Below are 24,439 nucleotides of genomic sequence, written 5' to 3'. Positions count from 1 at the left end.
TGTATTAAGTAGTTCATGCTGACATATGTGTGTGTGTGTGTGTGTGTGTATATATATATATATAATGGTTAAAATGGTAAGGGGAATTAATAAAACAATTTTCTTTTTTAAAAATGCAAATATATAAGTATTTTACAATGTTATATTCAGTTTGTGGGTGGAGGGAGATAGAAAGAGAGAGCGGAGAGAAAGCAGAGTGAGAAAGAATCATTAGTGGTTAGCCATTCAGACTTACGTATTTGTAATAATGGCAAAAATTTGCTGTGAGACAGGATTGTCTCTTTGAGAAATGCAACGTGAGCTTGTGCCTATCTAAATAGAAAAAAATATGTAAGAGGTAGAGGGGTCCAAGGAAGGTATGTGTGTACGTGGGAGGTATTTGAAAGATTTATTTTATAGCTAATTTATCAGAATTGAATTTCTAGGTTTTGTTGTTATTAATCTTTTTGAAGTGTTAAATATAGAACAAGTTAAAAAAAACTTAAATGTACACCATGATAAATGCATATAACTAGCGCTGAAATCAAAATGAGAAAATTGTCAGCATCTCAGCCATTCCCCTTTCTCCCCTACAAAAAGGTAATCGCTAGCTGACTTCAATTTCCCAGGATTCTCTTTGTGTTTGTACATTATATTGAGAAAATCAGACAATCTATAATTTTTGGAGTCCAGCATCTTCCATCCTGTTTGTGAGATTCAACCATGTTGGTGTGAATAATAAAATAGGTCATTCATTCCCTTTCTCATATGTATGACTAGACCATCATTTATTTATCGATTTTCTGGCTAAAAAATTGAGTTGCTTCTAGTGTATAGCTATTATAAATAGTGCTGCCACAAAGATCATGTATGTCATTTTTGCTCAATGTATGTGAATTTTTTTTTTGGTACTTAAAATATGAAAAATAATTTCCACAAACTTAAGAAAACACTGTTCCTAGACTTTTGTTTGGCTGGGAAATTCAAGACACTGTTTATAAACACACTTTGTGTCTAACTGCCTCTGATTTTTGTTTGTCATGAATTTGTCTATGTCAAAATATCAAACTTCTCCTAGGAAGCACTTTGACTTTCTGAATTAGGCTGCACCTTTTTCCAAATTCCTGGATTTTACTTGAATAGGGACAAAAAATAGTTTTTACTTAGTATAAAAATGGTCATTAAGTGGGATTTCTGACATGTTAAAATCAATAAGTTAATATGCTTTAGTTTGAGGAAAATTAAAAGACAAAGCAACAAATACTCACTGTCTTTGCACTCTGTTCTTAGAAATCAAAACAGCAAGTCACTCTAAGAATTTTGTGAAATACTTATTATATTGGACTATAGATCTGCACCAAGTAGCTCAATTAATCATTAGCCCATTGATGGAGAGGATATTCAAAATCAATAGAGTAGAAAGGAGAAAATTTAAGTAGCACAGTTATAAAAAATTTTAAATACAATATTGAAAGTACACTACATAAGGCAACTTCAAAAGCCTCTCCTGAAGAGAAGATTGAACACAGTTTCAGTTTGTAAATTAATTTAAGATAAAACATAGACTGCAGGGAACTTTCCAGTAGGATTCTGGAGTAGACTCAACCACTGACATAAGGAGAAACCTATCCTGTATTTTTAAAAGTAAATTCAAGCACATTTAACCAGAAAAAAGTTAAAATGTGAAATTGTCATTTAGAAAATATTCAATGATGTGTGGTTAGACATTTCCAAATAGCCTAAGAAAGTAAATAGGCTAGAAATTAATATAGTTTATGGCTCTTTAAATAAAACAACCAAAAGGATCAATGATCTGTACAATTTAAGAGTCTAGAGATAAGAAAATATATTGTGTTGCAAGTAAAAAGCTTTTAAAAAACCAATATTCCACATTGGCAAAATTAAGGATAACTATTAAAAATCTTTCCAGTGATTCTGCTTCAAAGGAGTATTAGCACTGCAAAATTCTCTGTCTTTCCTCTAATCTAATAGAATTGTTTATAATTACAGATGAGTAGCATAGCTTTCTTATTTTTATGAATATTCCTATATACACATCTAATCCCACTACTATAGAATACCAGATACTTGAGAGAAAAAATTTAATTATCTGAAAAGTAAAAAAAAAGAAATTGACTTTTAAGATTGAAAAAGGAGAAAGAATTTTATATTAAAATAGAAATGACTAGTTTAGCCAGATTGTGAAAGAAAGATAATAAAAGACAAATTTGAGGGTATATAGTAAGTCATAAAAGCCTTGAGGGGAAATAAACTTTACCTTAGCTTAATCAAACCACTTAAGAACTAAAAATACCTACATACCAACCTCTAACCCACATTTTGAGGTCATTATCAGAAGAAAGTTTTGTATTCTCAGTGGTACAACTCCTACAAATATAACAGAGTTTGCTCCTGGATAAACTGCACTGCCTCTTTGACACATAATCAGGTTATAACTGATCTAGACACCAGAATGCCCATACCACGTATGGCTCAAGAATTTATCAAAGAAACACAATGACAGCAGCATTCCCATGGGTCAGATAGCATGGTGCAACTTTATATTGATCTCCTATAATATTTTTGTTTTTTACCAACAGGAATATGTTAGACCTTGCTCTGCATATGTTAACTCAACAACATGGAATGTGTAGAAAAACAACTGTCAAATAAAGCTTATCTGCTGGTTTAGCAGCCAAAACTTAGCTTCTTTACCTCCAAGCAAATACAAGCATTAATTCAGTCAAAATATCTTTAGATCTTGGATTCCTAGGTCTTTACATGTAACGTTACCATAGTAGTAAAACCCCTGCTCCTAAAGAAACAACTGAATGTTTTTATACAAGTTTATTAACAAATAAACACTAACAAATTAACAAATCAACAATAAACGCCACTGTATTCTCCCCTACTACCACTGGATGTTGTTTGGTCACTAAGTTGTGTCCAGTTCTTTGTGATACGTGAACTGTTGCCCACCAGGCTCCTCTCTCCATGGAATTTTCCAGGTAAGAATGCAGGAGAGGGTTGTCATTTCATCTTCTCCAGAGGATCTTCCTGACCCAGGGATCGAACCCACAGCTCTTGCCACATTTCCTGCATTACAGACGGATTCTTTACCACTGAGCCCCAGGGGAATGCCCTTAGTGCCATTGGTACGACACTCTTAACCAGGGGCTCTAGTTCCCGAGCTCTCAACCAATCCTCTTCTGAGGGGATGGAGGTGATGGATTAATATTGTGTTTGTGTCTGAGAGTATGGTACCATGTATCGTCTGAGGTCTCCTTGTCTAGTTTGAAGTTCATGAGTTTTTCCTGACCTGGAAGAGCTGGCATCGCACACATAACCTCAAGGAGGTGTTTGGACAGCATTGCTCTAGCTTTTTCCATATAAGGTGGGGCTGGGAGCAGATGGACCTCTCTTGTCATCTCCATGTTCTTCTTCTGGTTATGATCCAGGAGGCTCAATGCTTTTGCCCCCTCTGGTATGAAATTTTTTGCTGATCTCCCTCATCTCATGTGCAGGAAGACCAAAGTCTTTCTATTCGCTTGAACCTTCCCTTGGTAATTGTCAATTGAGATTCTGTGTGTCAGTTTTCATTTGCATTTTTAAAAATCTTTAACACTCATATTTTTATAGCACTGTTGCTGCTACTCTGGGAAGGCAGAAAGGACCACTATCCAAAATCTGGTTTGGGTGTCTAGAGTGATGTCACAATTCCCCTTCCCCTTAAAATAATATTCAGAGGTTTATTAGAGGACTGGAGTCTCTGGTGCGGGCAAGGCCTATCTCTCAAGCAGGTCCAAAATAGCTGATGAGACCAAGGAAAGGAGAGGTTCAGGATTTTATGTGCAGTTAGGGGGTGGTGCTGGGGTGAGTTTCACTTACAAAGGGGCTTGCATGATTTCAATCTTTAACAAGTGACCAAGAAGGAACACCTGGGGTTTTTTCAGCTTTCCCAAAAATGAAGCACAAGGGGAAGGGAGGAGGGTGAGGTTTGTAAGCTGACGGTAGTGCAACATTCATAAACAGAGTAAGACCACTTGTCACAAGAATGTTCTGTGTGTCAGACATCGTTAAAAGCACTTAGCATATATCAGTGGACAAAACAGGGAACAACGCCTAGTATCATTGGACTTTCATTCTATTTAGGGAAGACAGAACATGCACAGCTTATATAACATGTGAGTAAAACAAATATGATGTTAGATTCCAGTGAGCCATATGGGGAAAAAAGAGTAGGAAGAGGAAGAAGGATTAGGGTGCAGGGGGTGGGAGCAGAAGTGCAATTTAAAACAGAATGGTTAGGATAGATCTCACTGAGAAGGGGAAACTGAAACAAGGCAGATGAAATTGTTAACCCAGCAGAACCTAAGGAAGACCCATGCATGTAGAAGGAGCAGCCAGCACAAGAACCCTAAGGAAGCAGGGTACCTGCTGGAGTGCCTGAGAAACAGCAAGGAAGCAAGTGTGAAAGAGGGACGTGAGTCAAGGGAGGAGGAGTGGGAGGAGATTAAATCATAGGGGAAAAGGGAGACAGATTATGACAAACCTTATGGATCATGGTGAGAAATTACTGAGTGACATAGGGAACAAGGAGGGAGTTTGAACAAAGGAATGAGATGATATGATTTGTCTTTTAAAAAGATTCCTTTAGCTGCTGCCTTGAGAATAGGTAGGAGGGTAAGGATGGAAGCTGAGACCAGTTGGTGGTGGTTTAGTCACTGCCTTGTGTCCAACTCTTGCAACGCCATGGACTATAGCCTGCCAGGCTTCTCTGTCCATGGGATTTCCCAGAAGAGAATACTGGAGTGGGTTGTCATTTCCTTCTCCAGGGGATCTTCCCAACCCAGGGACTGAACCCTTGTCTCCTGCACTGCAGGCGGATTCTTTACCGCTGAGCCACCAGGAAAGTCCTCGGGGACCAGTTAGGAGGCTATTAATATAATCTGGGTAAGAAACGATTTTGACTCAGGCCAGAGTGAGAGTAGAAGTAGCTGAATTGTAATATGTATTTTAGAGCCAACAGGATTTATTGCCAGGACTAGGAAGGAATGTTGGAGGACGCAATGGCAACCCTCTCCAGTATTCTTGCCTGGAGAATCCCAGGGACGGGGGAGCCTGGTGGGCTGCCATCTATGGGGTCGCCCAGAGTCGGACACGACTGAAGTGACTTAGCAGCAGGAATGTGAGAGGAAGATGGGTCAAGGAAGACCCCGATGTTTTTTGCTTTGACAGCTGTGGACACCTGCTACAGGTGGAGCAAGTTTTTACAGAAACATGTGCATGGAGTCAAGGTCTGCCTCTCAGTACTCCATTCACAGCACAATTCTATGGAAAATTAAAATAGGTAATATGTATAAGGTGGAAAGAGATTTTAAAATATAAACAAGTTATGAGTTGAGGCACAACTGGGGCAGAAGCAACAATGGTTCTATGTGTGGACAACAGAGTGAAACTTACTGGTCCTTAACCCAGACTCTGCCTTTTTTTTGCAAAACAATTTTTAGTTGCAAAACTTATTTTCTCTAAGTTTCCTGTTATGCAAAATGGAATGAATATATAATTATCATGGATGAAAATGTTGGAACATAAAGACCTTAGAATTGGAGTTGAATTTGAGTTCTTGCAAAATTCTTTACTAAATTAGGGTACTGTATTTACCTCTTTGACCTCAGTTTCTTTATTTGAAGAAAGATGTGTACTTTTTTGAAGCACATATACTAAAAAAAAAAAAACTGGAGCAAGAAAAATAATACCTAACTTGTGTATATGTTGGGCTTCCCAGGGGGCACTAGTGGTAAAGAACCTGCCTGCCAATGCAGGAGACGTAAGAGACTTGGGTTCAATCCCTGTGTTGGGAAGATCCCCTGGAGGAAGGCATGACAACCCACTTCAGTATTCTTACCTAGAGAATCCCATGGACAGAGGAGTCTGGTGTGCTACAGTCCATGGGGTTGTGAAGAGTTGGGCAAAACTGGAGTGACTTAGCATGTATGCATGCATGTGCATATGTAAAGACTAGGAAAAATAATGTATTTGGCATAAAGTAGGTGTCCAGTCATTAGAAATTCATTATAACTTCAATTTTTGTTCTTTTATGTATTTATATTTCCATCTTTAAAAATGATTTAAGAAAAAAATAACTTACCAGAAGAGCAATATTCATAAGAAGTTCCTATTATTCAGAATGCTTAATTTCTTTTTTGTAGTTCATTTGTGTAGATTATGCATTTATTTATTTATCAAAACTTGGTTGCATATATACCATACTTTTGGTACAAGAGAGGTGAAGGCAAATATGGGTCCTGTCATGAAAGAACACTTACTCTCGCCACCAAATTTCCTGAGGTAATTAGGATTCAAAATGGTTATCTCTGTTCCATCGGGGGGTCGCTGTTTCACAGCTTTAAGCCTGATTCAATCCCCAGTTTCTTTGGTGTATATTGTGTTAAAACAAAACAGATATTGGGACTTCCCTGGTGGTCTAGTGATTCGGAATCTGCCTTGAAATGCAGGGGACTCAGTTCAATCTGTGGTCCAGGCATTAAGATCCCACGTGGCCCAGAGCAACGACACCCAGGAGCCACAACTTGCTGTGCTGCGACAAGAGATCCCACGTGGCCCAACTAAGACCTGATGCAGTTGAATAAATATAAATATTTTTTAAAATAATAGAAAACATGATTCTTGCCTCCAAGTTGCTTAAAATATCTTTAACTTTGGATGAAAGTCTCCAAGGAAAGCATCACTGAAAAGTAAATTAAGGCATTACCATGACTGTGTTAAGGGCAGCAGGAAAAATGCCCCACCTTAGAGATTTTTTTTCATTTTGATTTTATCTTTCATTAATTTATTCATCCAGCAAATACGTTTAGCTCAAAATGTGGTCTAAAGGATGTGCTTTATTTGGGGTCACAGAAATATAGGAAGACAAGGTTTTTTTTTTTCTTTTTGTATAATTATTCTGTAATGTGATAAACATGGTTATAAAAGTATGGCCAAACATTTGCAATTTTAGGAGAAAAAGAATTGATTCTACCTGAAGCATTAGGTAAGATTTAATATAGGAGATTTTAAAGGATAAATCACAGGGCCAGGACTAGGATGAAATGATGCAGGCATTCTTCTTGAGTGTAAAATTTAAGGAAAGTCAAATAATTCAGTAGTCAAGACAAATATTGAAAATTGTGGTCCATAGGCTGACCATCTATTTTTGTAAGTAAAGTATTATTGGGCTTTCGACAAATAAGAATGAAAGGTAAGGTTATTCTAAGAAGAGAAAATCACATGAGAAAACACTAGGAGACTTGAGAATGGTACCTGAGATGTTTAAAAATGATAGTCTTGTGAGGTTAAGAAGATTGTCTGAATAAAATGGTTGCTTTTCTGTTTGTTTTAATGTGAAATTCTGGATTATGGAGTCATTTCACCCTCTTTTAAAGTTTCCATCTTACTGGAAGCAATGAATTAGATTAATTGATGAAGTATTTGTGATTTATTTGAAGATATGATGGGCTTTAAATGACATTTGCTAAATTGAATAGTTTTCTTACTACTTTAAGAAGCCTAGAAAGAAAGAAAGGGCATAGGGAAAGAAGGAAGAGTTGGAAAGGAGCAAAGAAAAAGGGTGGCAAGTGCTTAGAAGGCACAATTTTCTTACTGCACAAACTTGCTACTTACTCTTCTGTGCATGAAAAAAAGTATAATATGGGTAAAACAAGGAAAACCTTGTAGAAACCATACATGTAGCACTCAGGGACTATGTAAGAAGACTAAACATAGGTGGAACATAGTTAAGTTTTCTTTTAAGAAATGAAATTCTGTACCTATTTGGGGAGTTTTTTGTTTTTAAAAAATTTCCCAAATTCATGGAGGAATGATTGACACAAATTATATATATTTATGTTGTACAGCCTGAATTCTTAAGGAGTACATGGTGATTTAATACATGTATACTTTGTGAAATGATTACCGCAATCAAGCTAATTAACACATTGATCATCTCAGTAGTTACCATTTTCCCCACCCAGTGGTGTAAGAACACTTCAGATGCACTTCCTTAGCAAATTTCAAGTACACAGTATAGAATTTGTAATTATAATCACCACACTGATCTGCAGAACTTACAAGAATCATCTTATAACTGGAAGTTTGTATGCTTTAACCAACATTTCACCTTTCCCCAATTCTAAGCCCCTGGCAAACATTGTTCTGCTCTCTAGTGGTATGAAGTCATACACAGAAAAATAATGTATTATTTCACTTACCTGTGGAACCCCCAAAAAAGTTTGTATGTATTTGAAGGGAAAAAAGTACAGTACCTATGATAGTATATGTTGATTGGAAGTATGTGCTATGGAAATGGCGGAGAATGTTGGAAAGAATAAGTAATTTGAAGCATATGTACAACACGAAGACAAACAGATAGTAGTGTTCAAAAGTAGTATACCCGTTTCTGTACCATATGAAGATGAAGAACACAATTATAATTTTTAAAATTTTATATGAAAGAAAGTGAAAGTGTTAGTCACTCAGTCGTGTCCGACTCTTTTTGACCCCCATGGACTGTAGCCCTACAGACTCCACTGTCCATGGGATCCTCCAGGCAAGAAGACTGGAGTGGGTTGCCATTCCGTTCTCGAAGGGATCTTCCCGACCCAGGTAGTAAACCTTGGTCCCCTGCATTGTAGGCAGATTCTTTACTGTCTAAGCCATCAGGGAAGCCTAAATTTTATATAAATGATATCAAATATATGTTTATTTGAATTGCATTTGGGTCTAGATATGATTGGCTTCCCAGGTGGCTCAGTGAGTAAAAAACCTGCCTGCAATGTAGGAGATGCAGAAGATATGGGTTCAATTCCAGGGTTGGGAAGCTCCCCTGGTGCAAAGCACAGCAACCCACTCTAATATTCTTGCCTAGAGAATCCCATGGACAGAGGAGCCTGGCAGGCTACAGTCCATAGGTTGCAAAGAGTCAAACACGACTGAAGTGACTGAGCACAGCACAGCCAGATGTGATTACATCTGCATTCGATTTTTAGATCATTACTGGTTCTTCCACAACGTTCATCAGTAAATTTCAAGGTCAACAATGAGTTAAAATGTGAGAAATTCCTGGACTTAGGGAGAAATCTTTAAGAAAGTATGGATATCACACCCTAAAATCTGGCCATGTCACTACTTAATGACTTCATACTAAAGACTTCTTAGGCTGTAAAAGTCCCATCTAACAACTTAGAACCCAGACATAATATTGAAATTATAGTGTAGGTCATGCATCTAACTCAGTTTGCCTATTGAGTGGCCTTCACTAAGCTTGTCTTTGTCTAATATACGTTTGTTTAAAATCAGAATAATACAACAAACTTGAAAGCAATGTCAGAGACAGTAAGAAAGGCTATAGTATCACCAAGCCCCATTATATGCTTCTCCACTCCCAAGAGTTTACAATAAAAAATAAGTTGTCATCAGATAATAGCATCAAAAACATTAACTACAGCCACAGGCAGACAGCTTTTCCTTTTTCCAGATTCATCATTATTTTCAATGACTAAATATGAACCACCAAAATGAGAGAAGCACAACAACAAAGTAAAAGATGCCTAGAGCAATAAGCAGATTTTAATTCTTTTAAAATCCGTTTGTGATAGATGTCTACAGAGAAGATCTCACGAAACCCAGCAACATAAAAACATCATAGTCGGGACACAAGCACACCACTCTGGCTTTGGCAGGGCCTTCCTCACTGAGCGCTGAGAATCCTACTCAGAAATCTGGTCACAGGTCACTTGGACAGTGGTCACTGTGCTGGATTATTTTTTTTGTTGGTTTCTTTCCCCTTTCATTCATGGAATCTATCTGCTCTGGCTCTTCATTTTTAGAGCCGAAGGATTCATATATACACTTACTTTTGCTGTGATTATTATCATATTCCTTTAGCAGTTCATATTTTCCATATTCAATTATATGTATTACCTTATGCCATGACAGCCTTATGATGATCCACTACACTGACTGCAAAAGAACACATCCAAATTGAGAGAAAAATAAATAAATATTGTGTATCATTAGCAGGAAGTGGAAAACTTTCAGGTTCTAAACACATTTCCAGCCAAATCATATTCAGCCAACAATTATTTATTTTTCTCTTGTCTGCTACTCAGCCCCTCCTATCATGGTCTCTGGCTTCATCTATCTTCTCCTTTCTCCTCCCTTAATGATATTCCTCTAAGACTTAGATAGAAACATGATTTACCTCTTTAAGTTTATTCCTTCTTCAGCCAAATTCTCAAAAATGCCTGTGCTAGTCTTTCTTATTCAACCTTTTTGCTGCTTCTTTCAAACTCTTCCCTCTGATTTGACCAAATCAAACTGATGGAGTCTATTCTTGGGCAAAGTTTCTTACTTTAGGAATCTCTTATTGACCTACTGTGTTCCCTTATGAATTCTGTATCCAGGTATTTATAGAATTCCTGTCACTTTCTTGGGGTTTATCATGCAGTTAGTGTCAACGTGAATATCTGTCAGAGAATGTGAAAAGCTGTGAGCCTGCTGAGACCTGCATTTAAAATGTTATGTAATGCAGGTGACATTATGGGTGCACCTGAGTGCCCAACTCAGGTGATAATGTGGACAAAATGCCCACTTCCAGAGAAGTACCATGGACTAGAGGAGAAAGGCTTCAGAGTAAGTCTTACCTATTCTTGCAGAACCATTCATTTATTCATTCAATTTTTTTGTTATATATTCTATGGGTTTTAAAAAAATTTATGTTTTTAATTGGAATATAATTGCTTTACAGTGTTGTGATAGTTTCTGCTCTACAACAAAGTGAATCAGCTGTATGTATACATACATCCTTTCCCTCTTGAGTCTCTTTCCCATTCCTGCCCCATCCCACCGCTCTAGGTCATCAAAGCACTGAGCTGAGTTTCCTATGATACACAGCAGGTTCCCATTAGCTATCTATTTGTCACATGGTAGTCTATATATTGGAGAAGGAAATGGCAACCCATTCCAGTGCTCTTGCCTGGAGAATCCCAGGGACGGGGGAGCCTGGTGGGCTGCCGTCTATGGGGTCGCACAGAGTCAGACACAACTGAAGCGACTTAGCAGCAGCAGCAGCAGCAGTCTATATATATCAGTGCCACTCTCTCAGTTTGTCCCCTAATTTATTTATTTTGGTTATTGTTTTACAAGTTCTCATCTTTTTCTTTTAACTACTAGGGTCTTAGACTTAGTACTTCACTTAGGAAGGCTCTCTGTCCAAAGGGTAAACAAAATTAAGTTTATGGTGCACTTTTATTCATGGGAGGTTGAAGTGAATGATATAAGAGGAAATAGCTTGCTGATATTTGGGTTCAGAGAATCTGACACCAATCAGTGTAATAAGTTTTTTACTTAGGTGTCATTTCATGTGACTTCAAGCATAGGGCTGCTGGTAAGTCGCTTCAGTTGTGTCCGACTCTGTGCGACCCCATAGATGGCAGCCTACCAGGCTCCTCCATCCCTGAGATTCTCCAGGCAAAAACACTGGAGTAGGTTTCAAGCATACTAAATCTAAACAAATTTAGCAAATACAAGTGAAAAATTAAAACAGCTATAATTATACAAAATAGATGCCATAAAAGTTATCTATGTAAATTGAAACTTGAGGGATTTTTTCAAAGACTCTTAAAAGATTTTTTAAATAAAATATATAATTACCACAAAGTTGGATTCTGTTATACATTTAAAATGTATTTTAGAAGTGTGGGAAAGATTTGGCTTCTAGAGAAAGTCCTCTGACCTCACATCAAATCTGATAAAGACAAAGGAAAGAAAATCTACAGAGCATAGTTCCAAGAATTAAAAATAGTGTAGAGTTCTTGCCCCATTTCAACGGAAATAAATGAATGCCCAAAATATCAGCGCGAGCTTTCAGAATATCGTTGGATTTGAGTTTATTTATTAGCCTCCAAACATCCCAAAGTATTCACTTAAAATACCACCCCATTACTTATTTAGCTCAAAATTCTAGTGGGTGGTTCTTCTGGTCTAGTCAAAAGTTCCTGGTCTTGACTAGGTTAGTTCATATACCTGTCTGTAGATGGCAAGCCCTGGGACACACTCACATGTTTGTTAGATGTCTGGCCATCATTTGAACCAGTTCAATGAATCAGTTTATTCACATCGTGGCATTTTTTCCAAGAGCAACAAGAAAGGAAACTGCAAAACTTAGGTCTGAGTGTAGAAATGGCACGATCTCACTATTGCCAGTTTCTGTTGGTTAAAACGATCGGAAGCCCTCCCTATATACAAGGAGTGAGGAAGCAGATTCTCCCTCTTTGGGGAAGAGGTGTAAAGGACTGTGAAAGCCATTTCTTTGCAATCTACCACATAGGCAAGAGTAAAATAATAGATGTTTGAAACAGTATCTTAGAGTCAAAAAGACAAAGCAAAAAAAATGAACTTACTTACAATTTCTTTTAAGATTTATAATAGCAGATAATTTGAAGGCTAAAGAATAGCTTAGCTATTACTATGGCTATTATGAAGCTATTGCCTATAAAAATTCTTAATAAGTAAAGTAGTATTCCCAAATAATAAACTGAATTTTATCACCTAAAAAACTCCAGTAGAGTGGCACAATTCCTTCCATGGCCATACTGAAAAATGAGGGAAATAATTTGTTAATGTCCAGCACATACAATATTTTGTGACAGATGTCAAGTCTAAAATGGTAAATATAAATATTCCAAGTCTCTATCCTCAAGGACATACAATCCAGTGGGTGAAACAGATAATAAACCAAAGAAATAAACACATATCTACTATCAGTGAAGACTGGTATGATGAAAACAATGAGGTTTTGGTGTAGAAAAGGAAAGTAAGGGAATGATACCTGCTTTATATAAAGTATTCCAGATACCATCTCTGAGGAAATCACATGGTAGCCAAGGCTTAGATAAAGATTAATAGTATTATAATTAATTCCACTTTAAAATACTATGTTCCTTTGAATACTAGAGTTATAGATGGTCATAGAAATTATCTAATCAGGTCCTTTTAGATGAAAAACATTTAACAGAAGAAATAATTTGTTCAATTACACTTATGAGCTGAAAAAATTTCCTCAGTAGTTGAGAATGACTTGGGACCAGCCTCGTTCAGGATGTGTCTTTATACCACTGTGCCCTCTTTCCCCTTATTCTTAAACACAATCCTGCAAAAAGCTTTGTTACCCACTATAAGTTCTATAAATCCAACCACAACAGTAAAGAACATTGATTTCAGGGACTTTGTGGCTGGTGTTCCTCTTGGGGCAAGTGAAAACCGATAGGCGAGTTGAAGGAAAGCATAGTAGCTAAAATCCTTAAGTATAGGAGACATTTTGACCTGGTTAAATCCAGCTCTGCAACTTAAAAGCTTCTTTCTGCCTCCAGTTTCAGAATCTGTGAAATGGGGATAAAAACATCAATACTTCTTTCATAGGACTGGTGTGAGGATTGTGCTGTGATGTGCTTAGTCACTCAGTTGTGTCAGACTCTTTGCGATCCCATGGATTGCAGCCTGCAAGGCTCCTCTGTCCATGGGGGTTCTCCAGGCAAGAATACTGGAGTGGGTTGCTATGCCCTCCTCCAGGGGATCTGCCCAACCCAGGGATCAAACTCAGGTCTCCTGCACTGCAGGCGCCACAGTTGGATTCTTTACCAACTGAGCCACCAGGGAATTCCAGTGTGAGAATTAAATGAGTTAGGAACTGCAAAGCATTTAGAACAGTGCATGATTCTCAGTACACCTGGATGTGTCATCGATTTTTAGTCCTATGTATACTCATGAAGCTCAAGGTTAGACCCTAAGTTACAAATAGCTGAGAAAAGAAGAGAAGCTAAAGGCAAAGGAGAAAAGGAAAGATACCCATTTGAATGCAGAGATCTAATGAATAGCAAGGAGAGAGAAGAAAGCCTTCCTCAGTGATCAGTGCAAAGAAATACAGGAAAACAATAGAATGGGGAAGACTAGAGATCTCTTCAAGAAAATTAGAGATAACAAGGGAACATTGCATGCAAAGATAGGCACAATAAAGGACAGAAATGGTATGGACCTAACAGAAGAAGAAGAAATTAAGTAGAGGTGGCAAGAATACACAGGTTTCTAAGTCGTTTCAGTCGTGTCCGACTCTATGCGATCCCATAGATGGAAGCCCACCAGGCTCCCGCAACCATGGGATTCTCCAGGTAAGAGTACTGGAGTGGGTTGCCATTTCCTTCTCCAATAAATGAAAGTGAAAAGTGAAAGGGAAGTTGCTCAGTCGTGTCCAACTCTTAGCGACCCCATGGACTGCAGCCTACCAGGCTCCACCATCCATGGGATTTTCCAGGCAAGAGTACTGGAGTGGGGTGCCATTGCCTTCTCCAAGAATACACAGGAGGACCTTACAAAAAAGATCTTCATGACCCAGATAACCACAATGGTGTGATCACCCACCTAGAGCCAGACATCCTATAATGTGAAGTTAAGTGGGCCTTAGGAAGCATCGCTATGAACAAAGCTAGTGGAGGTAATGGAATTCCAGTTGAGCTATTTCAAATCCTAAAAGATGATGCTATGAAAGTGCTGCACTCAATATACCAGCAAATCTGGAAAACTCAACAGTGACCACAGGACTGGAAAAGGTCAGTTTTCATTCCAATCCCAAAGAAGGGCAATGCCAAAGAATGTTCAAACTACCACACAATTGCACTCATCTCACACACTAGCAAAGTAATGCTCAAAATTCTCCAAGCCAGGCTTCAACAGCATGTGAACTGTGAACTTCCAGATAGATGTTCAAGCTGGTTTTAGAAAAAGCAGAGGAACCAGAGATCAAATTGCCAACATCTGTTGGATCATCAAAAAAGCAAGAGAGTTACAGAGAAACATCTGCTTCTGCTTTCTTGACTACACTAAAGCCTTTGACTGTGTGGATCACAACAAACTGTGGAAAATTCTTCAAGAGGTGGGAATCCCAAACCACCTGACCTGCCTGCTGAGAAATCTGTTTATGCAGATCAAGAAGCAACATATAGAATCAGACATGGAACAACAGACTGGTTCCTAATAGGGAAAGGAGTACATTAAGGCTGTATGTTGTCACTGCTTATTTAAATTATATGCAGAGTACATTATGCGAAATCCTGTTCTGGATGAAGCACAAATTGGAATCAAGATTGTTGGGAGAAATATCGATGACCTCAGATATGCAGATGACACCACCCTTATGGCAGAAAGTGAAGAGGAACTTCTTGATGAAAGTGAAAGAAGAGAGTGAAGAAGCTGGTTTAAAACTCAACATTCAAAAAACTAAGTTCATGTCATCTGGTCCCATCATTCCATGGTAAATAGATGGAGAAACAATGGAAAAAGTGACATATCTGGTTTTCTTGGGCTCCAAAATCACTGCAGGTGGTGCCTGCAACCATGAAATTAAGACACATGTTCCTTGGAAGAAAAGTAATGACCAACCTAGACAGCATATTAAAAAGCAAAGACATTACTTTGCCAACAAAGGTCCATCTAGTCAAAGCTATGGTTTTTCTAGTTGTCAGGTATGGGTGTGAGAGGTGGACTATAAAGAAAGCTGAGCACCAATTACTTTGATCACCTGATGGGAAGAACTTATTTATTGGAAAAGACCCTGATTCTGGGAAAAATTGAAGGCAGGAGGAGAGGGGGACCACAGAGGATGAGATGGTTGGATGGCATCACCAACTCAATGGATATGAGTTTGAGTGAACTCCAGGAGTTGGTGATGGACAGGGAAGCCTGGTGTGCTGTAGTCTATGGGGTCACAAAGAGTCAGACACGACTGAGCAACTGAACTGAACTAACTGAATGTTGGACTCCAGCAATGTTTTCACAACAGTCCACTTTGGAAAAAAGAAATAAATCAACTAATGGAGGGATTAGAGTTGAGAAAGTTTTGACATCTCAAAAAACAGCATGGAAGCAAATTGCCAAATATTTTCTCCTTGAGCTGTAGTGAGATTGAGAGTAATTACCAATAAATAAATTTAAAAATTAATATCAAATATATTTATGTTTCATAAGTCCCATGTTGAAATTTCAGGATTTGGAGTCATGACTGATGTTAATGAAGATGTTTCCCTTATTTTCTTTTCTCCAGTGTCCACCCTCTTTACTCCTCTGAACCCTGCAGGACATTTAGTGTAGGGAGAATAATTACATAGAAAACTACCAAAGGATCATTGTTCCTAGGCTCTGTAAGACTGAGTGATTGACACCTGTCATTAATTCACATCCTGATCCCCATGAGGACATTTTGGCAACCATATGGCATGGGGGTGGAGTTCAATGTATCCTGTCTGTCCCTGACCAACACACACACACACACACACACACACACACACACACTCAGAAGCTACAAATGCCCGTCTCGCATGTGAATGTCTGGAAGCTGTCAGAAGTACGCACTGAGATAGTACAGTATTTTACACTTATGATAATATGTCACAGGGTTAACGTAAGAAGTCAGCAAGTGTCATTCATTCTTGACTTTGGTAACAACTTCTATCATCCCAACCACACGTCTTGTCACTTTCCATGCTGTTCTGGCAGTGGCTTATGTTGCCACCTGATCATAACACTCCAAATTATCATATAAATTCCTCTTCAAGAGTTCCCAACATTCCTTCATTTCTGAGTTGTGCAGTCCATGTCTGGTTAATCATAACATATATCTTCAAGAGCCTCCAGTCAATTTTGATTACCATCTGCTGCATATTTGAAAGTCATTCCTGTAATGGAATGGCCAGACTGACATGTGTTATACCCAAAGCTTCATGTTAAAAGTGAAGAAGCTAGTTTTGATAAACTTAATTCAGAAGAATTCTTTTAAAAGGAGATTACCCTTGGCTACATATATGCATCATTTTAATTAGTTTATCCCTTTGTTCTTTTTATTAGTTTTTATTTCTTCTTAGAACTCTTATGTCAATTATGTTTTTTAATAAAATTTCTAGAGAGAAAGATAAGATGTACAGAGGCAGAATAATGGTGCTCTGTTACCACTGGGAAGTCACTGAAACACTATAGCAATGTAGCCTGAAAGGAGAGAATTTGGATGTTTGAAGAAAATATTGAGACTTTCTGAATTTACCTATATGGTCCTGAAAGGGAATTAAAAAAAAAAAACTCATAGTCATTTTATTAGTAGTTAGTTCATATGGTACTGGCTTGGGTGGATGAGATACAATTTCTATCCAAATTATTCTCATCTTAAACATTTCTCACAGGATGAAGGGTTAGTTTTGATACACTTAACTGTTCATATACATATATATAAAACTATATATACTAACTATAATTATAAGGTAAAATATATATTATATATAGTAACTATACATATATCTGTACTAACTATAATATATATGGTAAAATAATGAATTGTTATCACAGTTATTTATGCAGTTTGTCCAAGTTACTGTCATCCTGGTCATTAGCATCCTCAATAGCATCAGCCTGGGATAAACAGAAGGCACTCAAGCTTTAGCTCTTGTGATCACTGTCTTAGTCTGTTTGGCTGCTTGGACAAATTATCACAGGCTGGGTAGCTTATAAACAGCAGAGGTTTATTCCTCACAGATTTGGAGGCTGAAAGTCCAAGATCAAAGGGCCTTCACGGTCAGTTAAGGCCCTTTTCAGGTTCACCGTTTTCTCTTGTACACACTCACGTGGCAGAAGGGGTGGGGGAGCTCTGTGGGATTCTCTTCCATCAGACCACTAATCCCATTCATGAGCGTCATCCTCATAACCTAAGTACCTTCCCCAAACCTCACTTTCTAAAAACATCACATGGGGCAGTAGGATTTCAACATATGACTTTTGGGGGACACAAACATTCAGCCATAGCAATCATCCTCGAAGTTTTATTCAGATACTACTATTTATGAAGCATTGTTATAAATCCAGGGGATCATATAGAAGTGTATACAATAATTTCTATCCTTAATGAATTCCTGATTCTAACTTAAAGTAAGGAATCGGATCAAACAAATCAATACTGACAACACCCAAGCTGCCTACAGGCCCTTCAAACAATAAACATCTTCATACAACAGGAACCTCCTCTAGCAACTCAATGTAATGGACTTTGAAGATTTTGTTTTGGGGTCTCTCATTCTCTTCATGATTCATAAGTATGAATTTAATATCTACCATATGCCAGACTGTGCAGAGTTTGAGTCCTTCCCACCTCTGATGGAAACTTTCCTGGGTACGGAGTCGTTCAGAGCCTTGGGCAGGCTGAATTCAACTAATGAACTGAAAATTAACAAAGTTCACACTCCATAATGAAGAGGCAACTCCAAGTTATAGTTATACAATGAGTGGGGTGGGGAAGTGGCTTATAGGGGCTGTCAAGGACTCTCATTTTCCATGAAATCCAAAGCTCCAAGAACAGTTCACCTCAAATAAAAACTTCCTCCTTCATTTCAGCAGATACTCCCATCCATAAGCCTAGAATTTAGTAAGAGTAGGTACACATGTACACCCATGGTTGATCCATGTCAATGTATGGCAAAACCCACCGCAGTATTGTAAAGTAATTAACCTCCAATTAAAATAAATAAATTAAAAAAAAGAGTAGGGAAAGAATGCAATTTTTACAAACCTCTTTCTTTGATGAGATTTCCAGTTTCCTTTCCTGTTGTCTCTTGAAAAGCAGCTCCTCCAAGTCTTAAAAGCAGGAGTTGTATGTTCAAGGGATAAACTGACAATTTAGAACTTCTGTTGTTATTATAAAAATAATAATGATTTGCTGTCTCAACTCTTACTTGAAGTGGAGAAACAGATTGTTGGCCTGTGCCCAATTCCTATAGCCTTGTGCCTGCTGATAAGAGTGTGTTATAAACTTTCTGATTGTTCTCTACCAGGGTGGAAAGCTGAGGTCCAATTCACTGAAAAATGTAGGTGAATTCAGTTGAAAATATGAGGGCATTTAAGCTTAATTTTGGTGATCGTAAAAGGAAAGATTCAATAATGGTGTCCTGTATTATAAATATTTTAAATTCTCTTGTCTTTGCAGAGAGAGGGGATAACTCAAGAGCTAGGATTTTCACTATGCATTTAAATGTGTATGTAGCTATGAGCAAAATATTGGAACATAATTTATGTTATCAGTATTCATGGTTAAGGGATCACTGCCAGTAGCATTCTAAAATCAAATATTTGGGGGAGGGTTGAGGGTTGCATGTTAAAAATAAGTAAACATGTAAATGTTGGTCAAGTGATATTAAAAGAGCAAAGAAGAAGCAGGCTTTTACAGAAATGTGATGCTTTGCCAAAGTTTGTCTAACCACGAACCACAAATCACTAGGTTTATTTAAAATAAGCTTTAGAAATGGAGGCTTGGTTTCCAAAGTGTTTTGTTTTGAATTTATTATAATTAATCTCATTTTGTCATTTGTATGACACATTTTCCCAAAGGATATCAAGATACTTCACAAGAACTAGTAGTGATGGCAAAACAGCATGATAATTGGTGTTAAATGGACCATTTGTTAAGTGTTTTACTACGCTAGTTCATCTCTCCAGCTTCATTTTTTTTCCTGCTCCCAAATGATGCCAATTATCTAAAATCCTGAATAATAATTTATTAACCTTCACTGTCACCTTATTAATTTGGTTCTTCCATTCTCTTTGCAAACCATGCATCTCACTATTATCTTACATTCAGCAATACTTTTAATTATCAAATAATCATAGGTTATAAAAATACCTATCAGTGTTCATTATTAACATAAAATCTAAATGCAATTTTGTCTTCTGTAGATCCTTTTAACATAACTTGGTTTTCTATCCACTTTTTGGCCTTTGGGAGGGGTAAATATTTTTCTCCTTTGCACTAATAATAGATTATTTTATGGAATCAGATGGTTTTTCTATGATTTTGGGGACACAGGTCAGGGTCTTACTTTGTGTAAACTGGCCTCATTTCTGCTACTCCCTCTACAGTTTGACTTTATCTATATAAAAAATATTCTGTGTTCCTAAAATATCTTCTAAGTCTGTTATACAAAAGATATTTAATTCTCCTTGTAGACCTATTGTCTATTGTAAAGCTTTGCCTCAAGTAGACACAGGAAGATAATAAAAAACTTTGAAAATAAGTGATTTTCTATTTAGCACATTTTATACTAACTTGAGAGTGGAAGAAAAATAAAACACATAGACAAAATAAAATATGAATATTGTAGTTATTCTCCTGTATATGAAGTTGACCTATGGAAAGGTAACCTCATTGATTTCCTGGAGTAAACACCTACCCAGCCGATGTAAAGTGGGCTCTTTGGTATTTCAACATTTAAAGTCTATAGAGAGAAGAAATGTTTTCCTTGAGTTTCTGGGTGGTTTGCTGATGTCTGGGTCACAGGTCATCTATGTACAAAATGCCACACACTTTAAAATTACCTAGCAGAACTGATTCCAGATATTCAGCCTCACTGTCTCCACAGGTTCACGATATACATCACAAACAAGTGTCTTGGTTTGGATTTGAAAGATACTTTGGACATGAGTTTGAGTAGGCTCCAGGGGTTGGTGACGGACAGGGAAGCCTGGCATGCAGTCCACGGGGTTGCAAAGAGTTGGACACAACTGCGCGACTAAACTGAACTGATACAGTCACAAGGTAAGTGATTCCAAACTCACAATCCTTAAAGAATAAGATTCCTAGGCAGAATAATGTCATACCTCACTGTCTTGGAAAATCATAAGCAAATGGAAAACATACTTATCTCCACTTTCACTTCAGCTACTGTTTTTTTTCAGATACTCATGAACACACTTTAAAGGAGGCTAGAATTCTGTTAAGCCACCACCGTAAGCTTTGGTTTCCAATCTAGGTCTAGTCAAGACACCAGGGCATGTGGTGAGCATGTCAGCATTGGCTGTGTGTTGGTACTATCTTCTGATGAATGTCTGAGGAAGGTTCCAGTTGGGAGGAGTTCTCATTATACAGATAAGGAAAGAAATATCATGAGAGACATGATGGAGTTGAGATTTTAATCCAGATTTATGGGGCTCCAAAATAAAGCCTATTACTCCTATACTTTAATGCACCGAAATTAGTTTCCTAGGGTGTTTGTGATGGAGTACTAAAAACTATGTATCTTAAAACAACAGCAAAAATATTGTTCTACAATTCCGGAAGCTAAAAGTCTGAAATCAAGGTACTAGTTGGGTCATGCTTTCTCTGAAAAACTAGAGGGGAGAATTCTTCCTTACTTCTTGTAGCTTTTGGTTTTTATCACCAATCTTTACACTCCCTTGGCTTGTAGATAAATCACTGGAAACTCAGTTTCAATTGTTGCATGGCTGTCTTTCCCTTTATCTCTTCTTACAAGGACACCAGTCATATTGGATTAAGGTTTCACTTTACTCCAAGATGACCTCAATTTTATACTATGATGCTCTGTCCAAGTAAGTCACAATTGTGAGGTAGTAGGGGTTAGGAGAAAGGAGAAGTGACCCCACAAGAGACTGACCCAAACTTGCCTGTGAGTGTCCAGGAGTCTTCGGCAGAGGTGTGGGTTGGCAGTGGCCTGCTGCACGGTTGGGGGCACTGAATGGATCAGTGCCTGCATGGGACCTTCCCTGGTGGCTCAGACAGTAAAGCGTCTGTCTACAGTGTGAAAGACCTGGGTTCGATCCCTGGGTTGGGAAGATTCCCTGGAGAAGGAAATGGCAACCGACTCCAGTACTCTTGCCTTGAAAATCCCATGGACAGAGGAGCTTGGTGCAGGCTACTATCCATGGGGTCCAAAGAGTTGGGCACGACTGAGCGTCTTCACTTTTATTTTCACTTTCACCATTATCTTCACTACCTCCACCATAGTTTGTGCTCAGGTCAAACAACAGCGAGGGAACACAGTCCCATCAAAAGAAAATTGGATTAAAGATTTACTGAGCATGGCCCTGCCCATCAGAACAAGACCCAGTTTCTCCCTCAGTCAGTCTCTCTCATTAGGAAGCTTCCATAAGCCTCTTACCCTTCTCTATCAGAGGGCAGACAGAATGAAAACCACAATCACAGAAAACTAACCTATTTGATCACATGGACCACAGCCTTGTCTAACTCAATGAAACTACGAGCCATGCCATGGAGAGCCATACAAGGCGGATCAGTCATGGTGGAGAGTTCTGATAAAACGTGGTCCACTGGAGAAGGGAATGGCAAACCACTTCAGTTTCTTGCCTTGAGAACCCCACAAACAGTGTGAAAAGGCAAAAAGATGGGACAATGAAAGATGAACTCCCCAGGTTGGCAGGTGCCCAATATGCTACTGGAGAACAGTGGAGAAATATCTCCAGTAAGAATGATGAGATGGAGCCAAAACAAAAACAACACCCAGTTGTGGATGTGACTGGTGATGGAAGTAAAGTCCAATGCTGTAAAGAGCAATATGTCATAGGAACCTGGAATGATAGGTCCATGAATCAAGGCAAATTGGAAGTGGTCAAACAGGAGATGGCAAGAGTTAACATCAACATTTTAGGAATCAGCCAACCAAAATGGACTGGAATGGGTGAATTTAACTCTGATGACCATTATATCTACTGCTGTGGGCAAGAATCCCTTAGAAGAAATGGAGTAGCCATCACAGTCAAGAAAAGAGTCTGAAATGCAATACATGGATGCAATCTCAAAAATGACAGAATGATCCCTGTTCATTTCCAAGGCAAACCATTCAATATCAGAGTAATCCAAGTCTATGCCCCGACCAGGAATGCTGAAGAAGCTGAAGTTGGACAGTTCCATGAAGACCTACAAGATCTTCTAGAACTAACATAAAAAAAAAAAGATGTCCTTTTCATTACAGGGGAGGGACTGGAATGCAAAAGTAGGAAGTCAAGAGATACCTGGAGTAACAGGAATTTGGCCTTGGAGTACAAAATGAAGCAGGTCAAAGGCTAACAGAGTTTTGTCCAGAGAATGCACTGGTCATAGCAAACACTCTCTTCCAATAACACGAGAGAAGACTGTACACATGGGCAACACCAGATGGTCAATACCGAAATCAGATTGATTATATTCTTTGCAGCCAAAGATGCAGAAGCTCTATACAGTTAGCAAAAACAAGACCAGGAGCTGACTGTGGTTCAGATCATGAACTCCTTATTGCCAAATTCAGACTTACATTGAAGAAAGTAGGGAAAATCAGTAGACCATTCAGATATGACGTAAATCAAATCCCTTACGATTATAGAAAAGAAGTGAGAAATAGATACAAGGGATTAGATCTGATAGACAGAGTGCCTGAAGAACTATGGACAGAGGTTCATGACATTACAGGAGGCAGGTATCAAGACCATCCCCCAGAAAAATAAATGCAGAAAGGCAAAATGGTTGTCCGAAGAGGCCTTACAAATAGCTGAGAAAAGAAAAGATGCAAAAGGCAATGGAGAAAAGGAAAGATATGCCCATTTGAATGCAGAGTTTCAAAGAATAGCAAGGAGAGATAACAAAGCCTTCCTCAGTGATCAAAGCAAAGAAATAGAAGAAAACAATAGAATTGGAAAGACTAGAGATCTCTCCAAGAAAATTAGAGATAACAAGGGAAAATATCATGCAAATACGGACACAATAAAGGACAGAAATGGTATGGGCCTAAACAGAAGCAGAAGATATTAAATAGAGGTGGCAAGAATACACATAACAAATATACAAAAAAGATCATGACCAGATAACCATGATGGTGTGATCACTCCCCTAGAATCAGACATCCTGGAATGTGAAATCAGGTGGGCCTTAGGAAGAATCACTATGAACAAAGCCAGCGGAGGTGATGGAATTCCAGCTGAGCTATTTCAAATCCTAAAAGTTGATGCTATGAAAGTGCCACGCTGAATATGCCAACTAATCTGGAAAATTCAGCAGTGACCACAGAAGTGGGAAAGGTAAGTTTTCATTCCAATCTCAAAGAAAGGCAATGCCAAAGAATGTCCAAACTACCACACAATTGCACTCATTTCACACACTAGCAAAGTAATGCTCAAAATTCTCCAAGCCAGGCTTCAGCAATACATGAACTGTGAACTTCCAGATGTTCAAGCTGGAATTAGAAAAGGCAGAGGAAATGAGATCAAATTGCCAACATCTGTTGGATCATCGATAAAGCAAGAGAGTTCCAGAAAAACATCTACTTTTGCTTTATTGACTTTGACTAAAGCCTTTGACTGTGTGAATCACAACAAACTGGAAAATTCTTAAAGAGGTCGGAATACAAGACCACTTGACCTGCCCTCCTGAGAAATCTGTATCCAGGTCAAGAAGCAACAGTTAGAACTGGACATGGAACAACAACAGACTGGTTCCAAAGAGGGAAAGGAGTACGTCAAGGCTGTATATTGTCACCCTGTTTATTTAACTTATATGCAGAGTACATCATGAGAAATGCTAGTCTAGATGAAG

General features: G+C 38.2%; 1 non-coding gene across 4 annotated transcripts in view; it reads right to left on the bottom strand.

The window, feature by feature from the left end:
- The window catches only part of LOC102395067, a 43,400-nt gene extending 24,573 nt beyond the window's left edge, over positions 1–18,827 (bottom strand). For 2 of the 4 annotated variants that reach the window (XR_006545209.1, XR_006545207.1), the window contains exon 1: positions 18,638–18,827. This is a non-coding gene — a transcript (uncharacterized LOC102395067). The remainder of the gene's footprint in view (positions 1–18,637) is intronic. The other 2 variants (XR_006545210.1, XR_006545208.1) reach the window with 2 other exon arrangements.
- Between the last annotated feature and the right edge of the window lie 5,612 nt (positions 18,828–24,439).

The sequence above is a fragment of the Bubalus bubalis genome, chromosome 2 (genome assembly GCF_019923935.1).
Source record: "Bubalus bubalis isolate 160015118507 breed Murrah chromosome 2, NDDB_SH_1, whole genome shotgun sequence".
Classification (NCBI taxonomy): domain Eukaryota; kingdom Metazoa; phylum Chordata; class Mammalia; order Artiodactyla; family Bovidae; genus Bubalus; species Bubalus bubalis.
Note: the sequence above shows the minus strand (reverse complement) of the source record. Positions and strands in the feature narration are given on the sequence as shown.